Here is a 10,978-nt window from a genome sequence, read left to right as displayed (position 1 = left end):
TTTGCACAATCATTTGAGTTTGGAGTCTTTGGGAGCTCTTCGGGCCAAAAGATTACGTGTAATTGATGTGCTGTTTTGTTAGGACAGACTCATGAAAAGGTGATTCAAGAAGGCACACAATGCGGTTAATTCAGTCTGCAGACTGAAATGGCGGCTGATAAAGATACAATCAGCTGCATTCTTCGCCCCCCTGACTTTCTATTTTTCATTGTTTATTGTTCTGGTCCTTGTTTCACTGTGCTAAATGTTAGGGAAACTTTCTTTCATGGGAGAAGAATCCAACAGAGCACCTATGAACAATCTTACACTAAGCACCATATTAGGTGTGAGGGGGAATTTTCAGGAAAGTGATCATAATGTTTTTGACCTGGAATGTGTAACTGAATGAATGGGCTCATTGTGCCAGCGGAGCAGAAACATGTAAAAGCTTGTTAATCGTTGGTTTAATAAATGGAGAATGCTGGTGTTACTAAAGCTGCTATTGCTGAAAAAAATATTTCTTATCAAACAATAATTACCAGGTCTGAAAGATTTAACAAATGTCAAACCCAAGTTCTTTTTGTGCTGCGTTTTGAGGCACGGCAAATTATTTAAAAGGAGCTCCTATTGGAAAACAACCTTGGAGCGCACATTGAAGAATTGTTCATGTATCACAGAGTACCAGTTTTACAAAGAAGCTGTTTTCGTGCCTTAAAGGAGAAACTACATGGGTTGCATTCACAGCCATGGCAGCAGTGAAGGACCAAGCTATTATCCTGGCAGGGGTGTGGACCAGCACAGAGAAAATCCCCATAATAAAATGCGGTTACACTGTTTCATTGTACCCTGGACTGTTGTAGTGCCAGAGGCCTTAAGTGTCCCTGTTTGGGATCAAAAGAGAGGATTTCTTGTTTCTACTTCAAAAGAACTAAATCATTACTGGTCCCATTTTACAGTTTACTTCAGTGTGTCGAAGATGAACTTCTGTCTGGAGAAGAAATGCACGGTCATAAACAGGATATGCACTCATCATCAGAGTTATTCATCTTAGTTATGCGGACAGACAGTGTATTAACAGAGAGCAGTTTTTTTCAGAAACCTCGACAACAGTGGTGGTCTTTGTAGAAGTCTTCAACCATCCTCCAAACCCAGCCCCCCCAGACAGAAAAAAAGCATCTATGGTGGTTCTTTATGTTGGAGCTGCATCCATTTGTCTGCAGATTTTTAAAAAATATTTTGATTTAAACAATAAGTCTGGCGATATTCTATTTTTTTTCCTATGCAAGTCAAGTCAACTTTATTTCTATTTTATATACGACAAGCATAAACTCAATGTGCTTTAGATACATCATACAGTACATAACAAACATAATTTATCATATAAGATAATAGTAATACAAATATAAAAACAAGCAGGGCATAATAAAAAAGCATAAACACAAAATGAGAAGGTATATTATTATCATTATTATTAAAAAAAAGGGGAGATAATGACAATAATATTACTAATTCCTAAATCCCATGACAAGACCAAAACCAATAACAAATTTATCCTGGTATTTTATATGGTGGCCCTGAAAGCTCAACACACTGCAAATGAAGAAAACACATGCAAATAGACACAACACAAGCAAATAAAAAAACATCTTTGCCAACACATGAAAACATTAATTTGATGACACCTGAACAGCATTTAGAAGAAGTGCTGCAAATGTAGAAATGCGCTGCAAACTCGATGTAACGGAAACTGTTTTCAGGGGACACTATAAAGGGATGCACACGACTGGACATGCTTATTAGCTGTCCGTCATTGCGATCGCAATATTCAGATATAATAATAAGCAAAAGGCTAACGCTAGGTTAACGGCAGATATCTGCCGCACAATGTTGATATACACCAGAAAAAAACAAAAAAAATTAGGTTAGGTTTGAGCTCCTTTGGCCACCAAATTTTTTAACTTTTTTAATTTTTTATTTATTTATTATTTTATTTATTTACTTATTTTTTTGTGAATTCATTGTTGTCTGAGAACTATTAAAAGCACATCAATGAGCCACACTGTTGCACTGGATGACATGTTCCTTCATTTGGACATTTGGTTTCTTTTTTTTTTTTCAGGAAGCTCTACCATCTTGGTGCTGTAAATAATTAATATTGTGACGAATCCACTGCTGAAAGTACCCTGGAGAGAGAGCACAATTTGAATTTGCTCAGCGAGTCACTCTGGCAATCAGTAATGATGCTCATTACCCATGCCGTTGGAGCCCAGCTGCACCAATCACATCGGTGTATCTGATGTAGGCGGGCCAGAGGCGAGCTAAAGATGACGACAGCACTGCGACGACGAAGTCCGTAAACATTGCAAGATGGCTATGGATGAACACCAGTTGTTTGAAATGGCTTTGGCCACTGCAATGAATGAGTTAGAGTTGGCTTTTTCTCTAAAAGAGGAACAGAAGATGGCGCTCGAGTCTTTCCTTTGCAAGAAGGACGTTTTTGCTGTTTTGCCGACCGGATACGACAAGAGTCTAATCTACCAGTTAGCTCCGCTGGTAGCGCTCTGGATACGTCACCCCGTGTATTGTTCTGATTGGTCGTAGTGTTATCCAATTGCGTGCAGTGATATTTACAAATGCATGCTTGGTGCCGCCCCTCGAGTTGGGCCATTTGCATTACTCATGGCCAGACCCTAAATCTTTCTAGATTTGGGTCCGGATTTCCAGGCTATGCTGAAAGTAGTTCCCCTACAAAATCAGAATTCACTCCAGTTTGAGTAACATTTGTCAAAAACGACAGTGATCAGCTCTTTTGAGGGATGATTTTGCCTTTTCTAAACATGAAATTCATATTCATAAACTATTTCTGAGGATTTATGTCTTGGAATAGTTAGGCTTGAAGCCGAGATCCAGACAGGCTGCAGATGTTGAAAAGTATTGAGGAGAGACGACTAACACGTTGAAACAAGACAAAGAGTCTGACAGCCAACATTTGCTAATTAGCACCAAACACAAACACATGATGGTAATATCTTTAGTTTTAAAGATATGTGGTCATAAACCAAAGTAATAAACAAATTAAAATTTGACCTGACGATGGTGCTAGCACGTGAAACTATTTTCTAAGTGCCCCCGTAGGGTGCCCCCGTCACCCTACTGTTAACACAATGGCCTTTCCTTAGATACCAGTGACATAAGGTAATTACGACCGGCCCTAGTGCCCACTAGTTACTAGTCATGAGTGTGCAATCGGTTTGCAAATGTACTCAGCTTGTCAGTCTTGACACATTTGCACCTAAACTATCGATATCTTTTGTCTTGTCACATGATCAAATAGAGACTTGACACTGGATAACATCAACATACATATTACCCAGCAGTCATCATTGCATATCTGTTTATTACAAAAATGCCAAAGAAAAATCATTATTTTATTACTTTTTTTTTTTAAATTATTATGTAGAATCAGCACATAATTTTGTTATAGATTGCTACTATTTAAAAAAAAAAGGAAAAAAGAAAACATGATGGGTTTGCTTTTTTGACGGCATATATAGCAAATGGCACCACTTTAAATTGTACAAGTTCTTTTAACAGATTATTTTTAAACTCGTTCTCCATCCAAACCATTGTTGGATGACCTGCTCTCCCTATGAGCACCTCCATCCTGTGGGCCCCAGTGAAACCACACAACCTGCACCCCTGTTCATACACACCAGTTTCTGGCCTGGTGATCCAGCTTTGCGACCATAGCAATATTGCACAAGCAAATAACAGTATACGCGTAATCAAATAAGTGCGTTATTTTTATGGAAAAAACTATCATGATAACCAGCTTCGCCAGTCCTCTTCTGTGGCTTCAGCAGTCCTTTGTCAGATGTGGCCTCACCACAGGATGTGAAGAGATAAAACCCAGAGTGACATCAGGAAATATTCTGGGTGTTGTCCATGTCTCAGCAAGTTTTCCACTCTCTAAATCAGAAGCATTGATCCCTCCTCCTCTTTCAAACCCTGTTTTTCCACTGTGCAAGTAGGCGACAGCACCAACCACACCCATCCTGGCTCACACTATATCATCACTGGCAGAAAACCTTGTATCTCCCAAACATCAGATGGTCAGGAACTTGTTTTCAATGCCATTTCCATGAGTCCATATACTGCTGGTGAAGGTGATGACATGTCTGTGCATCCTCTTTGTGGGGATTCCTTTTACAGCAGCTCACTTTGTACTCATTTAAAAAATCTTCAAACATGATAAGGACAAGATGTTAAACTATTGAGACTTATCTAAAACACAACACTTTTATACTGTGAAATAAAATAGACAATAAAACACCATATAAAGCATTTATAAGCCACATGGTAGTTTAATGTTTTAGTGTGTTTAATAATTTAATGCACATGCAGGGATATGAATCTTTTAGGTGGTTGTTTTCACATTTTTAAAGAATTGTGACCCCTCCCATTGAACATTTTACTCATAAATATAAACATAAATATACTTAATGTTATTAATGAACAAATGCTTCATTGATTGCGAACATAACGTATGTTAACATAGGCTGGTGTTATGTCCCCTTTTGAAAATGGGAGACAAAAAAAGACAACAACACGGCAATCAAATAATTGAAGGAGTTTGAAGGACCTTGTATTTCCCAAACAGTAGAAGTGTAAAAATTAAAAGTGATTTATTTACAAACTTAACACGAGGTTTGCCAAATGTGGGGAGAGGAATGGACATTGTGGGTTGTGCCAAAAAAAAGAAACCAATATAATAAAACCAGGCCTCAACTAACCTCTACCTCTAAAAACAAAACAAACCAAAAACCTAGCTTCACCAAACAAATACAAGGATGGCAACAACTGATGAACCTGTTGTTTCTTAACACAAAATAACTGCATGAGGGAAATGTATAGAGTACCAACTCACCTATTGTCCTCAACCTCCCGCCACATACCTTCAATTTTTTTTTAAATAGCATTGTAAGTCTTGTGTGTGATTTATCCTGGCTTCGTAGGAGCAGAGGAAATCTCCGCTCGTCGCTAGGCTAATTTATACAATATAAAATGCCATAGGCTTGTGCTAATAACATTAGCATGTTTTTTTTCTGCAACACGTGTTTAGTATAAGACAGTTGTTTTGTAAGTGAACCTTGTGAGTTGTAATGGAGCCAAATTATGTAACATTATCTTTGTGACACGTTACTGTTGTCCCTGGTTTTATACGAGAAGAGGAAAAGTCTGCTAGCTACTAGGCTAATTTATACAATGTAAAATGCCATAGGCTTGCGCTAATAACATTAGCATGTTGTATTTGTGGGGAAAATGTGTCCAGATAAAGACAAGTGTTTGTCTGTGAATGCTGCGAGTTATAATGCAGCTGATTTGTGTACTTGTGTTTGAAATTGTCTCTATTAACCCACGTTTAATGTGTGTTTAATGTGTGTTTTGAATCAACTAAACTTTACAGCACTTTACAGAGACCTCCGTCGTTGACTAGGGTTTTGGAGGTGTAACTGCAGAGACACCACCGCACAAATCCCCATTAAGTGCAGAGGTTCAAAAAGAGAGGCAGGTTTTATTGAGGACCTGTAATGATGATAGGCAGGCTGAAAGCATGCAGTAATCAATCCAAAACCAATCAGCAGACTGATAGAACTGCACAAGGTGGGAACTAATCAGGTTTTTAGCACTTTGAGAGAAAAAGAGGGTGGAAGGAAACACAGCACAAAAATGCATTTTACCCTTCCTGGCATGTAACAGCTGGTATGTATTACTTAGAAAGAATTTTGAACGTTGGAGAGGACCTGCAAGTTATCATGACAAAAATGAACAGTAAATCAGCACTCAGGCCTAACTCATCAGAACACTTCAAAGGAATACTTCATCCATAAAATGACCATGTGTCTATCAACTAGTCATGTTGTGTTACTTTGAATTTGTGAGGAAAACTTTGTTTTTCTTGTAGGCTTCCGTGGAAGATGGCAAACACATGGATTTATTGATTGGTTGGAGGCTGCGTTCAACAACAGCCAAATATATCAAAACATCCATTTACAAACTCTCACACAGCTCGTGCTGTATAATCAAATTCTCATTTATCCAGTGGTATGCTCAGCACTTCCCAAACTCATGTTTTTATTTAAAACCTTACTATTTAAAACTGGACTGAAAGTGAATTATCTATGCTCTCTTCAAAGCCATACTCCTTTAGAAAGGTTTTTTAGTTTAGTTTATGTCAAGCTCCCTATAAACTGTCACTTTAATAGGATGAATAATGTGGCTATGGACTTTATATGTGTCATAAAACACCTACTAACAACTAAAATTCTTATAAATGTATTTATAATCAGATAAAATATATAATTTAATGTGCTTATGACTACATGTAAGTGTGTTTCAAAACATATTGACACTATCTACACATTTATAATGATACTTATGGAGGGTTTACTTGATTGAGCTGGATACATTCATAGTCATTTCAGTGTCAGAACCAATCATTCTCTTTCAGGAAGTTTTAAATCAAATACAACGCACTGCAGCTGGACTTTAAACTGCCTCCCATGACATCAACTTTTCAAGATCATGATCCCACTTTACAGTGCAGTGGTGGATGAAGTATCTGGAAGCCACACTTGTACTTCAATGTACCTACGTATTGAATGTAAAAGTACAAGTAAATGCTGGCAATAGCAAAGCAAGCGGTCAGAATTTTGAGAATTAAATTTTTCTTCTTAACATGTACACCATGAGCCTACATCACACTTGAAGATAACAATGTCTTCTCCGCAACGTAAAGATAGAGAAAACCTCTGACCTACAGGGCTAAGACACTACAGTAGAGCAGTCACCACAGTTACCTGTCACATATTTATCTCCTTGAATCATTACTCGCCTTCTCTGCTGTGTACTCCACTCCCCGATCTTAAAATGACAGATGAGATTTGGTGCATCCGGGCTGAGCGAAACTGTGGCAACAGCAACTGGTCTGACATGCAGCTTTCGCTTCACTGGAAATTGAAACTGGCTGCTTCAAGAGCACTTGTTTGCACTTGTCCTTGTGTGATTAACAGTTATGTAATTTGCAAGCTGCAAACAGATTCACCAAACCTTCCAGTTTTATTTTGTAGTAACGAAGTAACAAAGATGCTTAAGGGAAATGTATCGGAGTAAAAGTAGGGGAGACAGGGAATAGTTGTAAAACTTTCAATTTCTACAACTAAAAACAAGCTACAAATCACCTGATTCACTCCGCACATGCTCAGTTTAGTCTTTATTTCTCGTGAGAAATTAGCAAGCCCCCAGGAAAGCCGCTCAGCCTTTCAGCCAGTTTTTCCCAGTGGTCATTTGCGGTATTGCAGTGAAAAAAATCCCCTGCAACCTTAAGGCCGTTTCATAGTCGATGCAAAGGCACGCAGACGCGAACGCATTGGCATCGAGATGCACTGGCCGCCATGATGCGTGCTTACGTCTGAAAATGCGTTTTTTGATACGCGGTGCAGCGACACGTGTAATACCATCCGTTGCCAGCGGGGGTGATAATGCAAGCAACGTACTTGAAATTAACCACTTTTTGTTATCCACAGAAGAAGTAGATGAATGAAATATGGCAGGCAAGGAGGAAAAATTTTGCGAACACGTAAGGGCACACCCCCATTTATATGACAGTTCTAGTGCCCTGCACTCTAATAAAATAGCAGTACTACCTAGCTACAGCAGTACTAGCTAGTCGGAATGTACCGGTGACTCTGGTACCCCCTATTGCGCGAGCAATGTATTGCATTTCAAGTGTTGCCCGTGTCGCTTGTGTTCAATGTGAAAGGAAGTGCATTGCTCGCGTCGCTTGCTCATGTTGCGTGCGTCGACTATGAAACGGCCCTTAAAGCATTCTCCCCATTGACCACCACTGTAGAAAAGACGTCTGTAAAACTGTTGACAGGAGACTTCAAATTGCAAACTATGTCAAGTATGACTCTTTCTATTATGGAATTTTTAACCATAGTCGTTTTATATTTTTTAAATTTTTCTTGAGCTGACAAGAGCATTTGAAATATCTGTAAAGTTTATGAGCTGAACAGGAACTCGTGGGCGTGGCCAGCCGGAGAGACACTACTGCATGTTTAGTAAAGTCACATACCGTGGACGTAAAATCGGATGCTAGAAATTTGTTTTGGTGTATGCGCCAGTCACTCCATAGCAATGACTAGGCGCCATCTTGGGGTCTGGTATCTAGTTATTATTAAAATTATAGGGGAATTAACTCCCTGTAGCAGACACAGCCAAGTTTAGAAGGAAAAAAAAACATTTTAAGTTGAAGTATTTTTTTTTTAACTTAACTTCTTTTTGTAATAACATTCCCTGCTGTGTAGTTAAATTCCTCAAATTTAAAACACGTTTATTATGTGTCTATAAAGATATTGTTCAGGCAGTCTGTTTCTGCTAATGTTTTAGCTAAAGTAAGTTAGTTTGTGCAGTACAGACAAGCACAAACACACACAAACACCAGTAATGTTAAAAAGTAATTTAAGTGTTAAGTAAAAAGCTTTCAGTATCTTAAGTTTTTGTCATAATACTTATTTCGTAACGTTACTGTAAGAGCCAAATATGTCATTTCACTCAGCAGACATCCATTGTATTTACCATGGGTGTACATTAGGTGGCGCTGTATTGGTATTTTGGAAGGTAGGAACGACATTGTTGCCGTCAAGTGTTCCACCCTGAAAAAGCAAAAGTTTTTTGACTGCTGTGGCACACAAAGCTGTGTTGGGTTTGGATAAAGGATAAAGAAATGGTTTATTCAACCTGTGTTCGGCAAGTGGAACCTGCAATTTATCGTCTGAACACAACACAACCAAGGAAGCTGTGGCATCAGCTGTGGGAAGCGCATCAGCCTGGTGAAACATCTCAGTAGCTACAAGCAATAGACTTAGCTCCTACACTTACATTTAACCCCGGGTAATGTTAAAACTAACCCGGAGTATGGGGTGAATTGTAGCATTCATTCCGTGCCTTTGAGACTAAAACATGCGTTTGTGTTACAAGATAACAGCAGCACCATTTCATAGCAGACACTTGTAACTTGTTTGTATTACAGTTTGAACACACTTGGTTTAAAGAGTTCCAAGATACAGACAGAAATGTCCAAAACATTACTATCCCCGGTCTCCTCTATTTATTTCATTTAAGAAATGTAGTGGAGTAAAAGTGAAAGTTGACAGAGATATAAAAAGTCAAGTAAAGTACAGATACTCCCAAAAAATACTTACTGACTGTAAAGTATCATTACTCTGTACATGACACCATTGTTATAGTGTCAGGGCACAAGGTGCAGGAAATCCGCCCCTCAGTCCTGCACAAGATCCTCAGCTTTATCCCCTTCCAGTCACGTGATCAAGCATGTCTGGAGAGGGGATCTCACCGCAGAGGAAGTGATGCAGGTTTACACATGTGGAGGTTTACACGTGTTAAACAAAAAACAGGAACTACATCTCACACATCCTCAGGCCAACACATGTTGCTGTGGCAACGCAAAACAAACCTTCCAGCCTGACCAAAGCAAATCCTGGGGAATACGTAGCCTCATTTATGATTCATAGAACTGTAGTGAATTACTAGTATGGTTACACGTAATGTGGTGAGCGAGTGTGGTGAGAGCGGTTATGTCACAACGGACTTTGCTGTGGGCGATAAAAAAGAAGAATGAACGGATAAACACTTGTTGGTTAAAAGACTTGAAGCTCCTCTTTAAAAGCTGTTCTCATGAGTAGGGCGGATGGAGATCTTTAAACTTAAGACAAACAAGACATAAATGGTTCCCACTGAAGCCTGGGCTTTAGACCAGAAACAGATGTTAAGCGTGGATACCCTGCCATCAGTGTGGCAGTGATCTCAAAGTAAATGTTTACATGCTTTTAATAGAGCCGCTCTTAGTCTAAGCACCTTCAACAATATGGATTATTAGTCTTACTTGAGCAGCCTGCTTCCACTTCTACTTCAGTGAGAGGAAAAAAGCTCAGAACATAAAGCCATGAGCATCAGCTGTATAGCACCCTTCTTTATAAGGGCCCTTATGTTGCACAACTTCTACTGAAGCAAGGATCAGCAGCCACTCGATAAGGACCAATTGAATGTAGATTAAATGTAGGATAAAGGAGCAGGTACACTTGAACAGAAGTGTGGGTTGGTGGTTCAACAGCATCTGAAACCCCCTTCAGATACTCACACTCACCTCACACAGCCTTCGACCAGGTGTGTGGAGGTGAGAAAGAAAGGAGGGTTTGAACTTCTCCTCCAAGCCTTCTTTTTTCTTAGCTTACCTTTTGCTGCATGCAGGGGAAACCAGGTATGATTGTGACAAAGGGATTATAGTTACAGCACCACTTTTAACAAGACGGATGGCCTTAAGGCCTGACGCACCAAGCTGACAGTCAGACATCAGTCAGTGTCGGGCTGGCGGTGACTGCCACCATAGTTTTTGGGGGGGGTGTCGATTTTGTGGTGTGAGAATCAGTGTCAGAGACAGCGGACCCATAGGTGAATGAAATCAATCTGATTGGCAGTTCAGCTCAGCACCTGTTGAGAGCAATTGGATGAGGAAAGTAAATAAATGGCTAAAGTCAAGAGGGTTTGAGATCAAAACAAGCTGGTTGCATAAGGTAAGATTTGTTTTAGCCACTGAGCTCTTTAGCAAAACGTTTCATGATGGGTTTTGTTATAGTTCATTGACACACGTTAGCATCACTACTAGCATCATGAGGGTCTTCCAGTTTCCCTTCTTGAATGCGGAATACAGACTACTGCCATCTGCTCGTTTGGAAAGTTACCTCCTGTCATGTTCGTTTTTTGATTTTGGTTCGGCTTGGTGTGTCAGTGCCTAGTCTCGCCACCAGACAATCAAAGATCTCCACCTTCTGATAGTCTGGGAACACTCCTTTCTAAAGTGTGTTTAACACACCGGAGAAAACAGCCGGCAACAAAGCAACGCCTCTTGCATTTTTTA

This window comes from Epinephelus moara, chromosome 24 (assembly GCF_006386435.1).
Source record: "Epinephelus moara isolate mb chromosome 24, YSFRI_EMoa_1.0, whole genome shotgun sequence".
NCBI classification, from domain to species: Eukaryota; Metazoa; Chordata; class Actinopteri; order Perciformes; family Serranidae; genus Epinephelus; species Epinephelus moara.
This window is presented reverse-complemented; position numbering follows the sequence as displayed.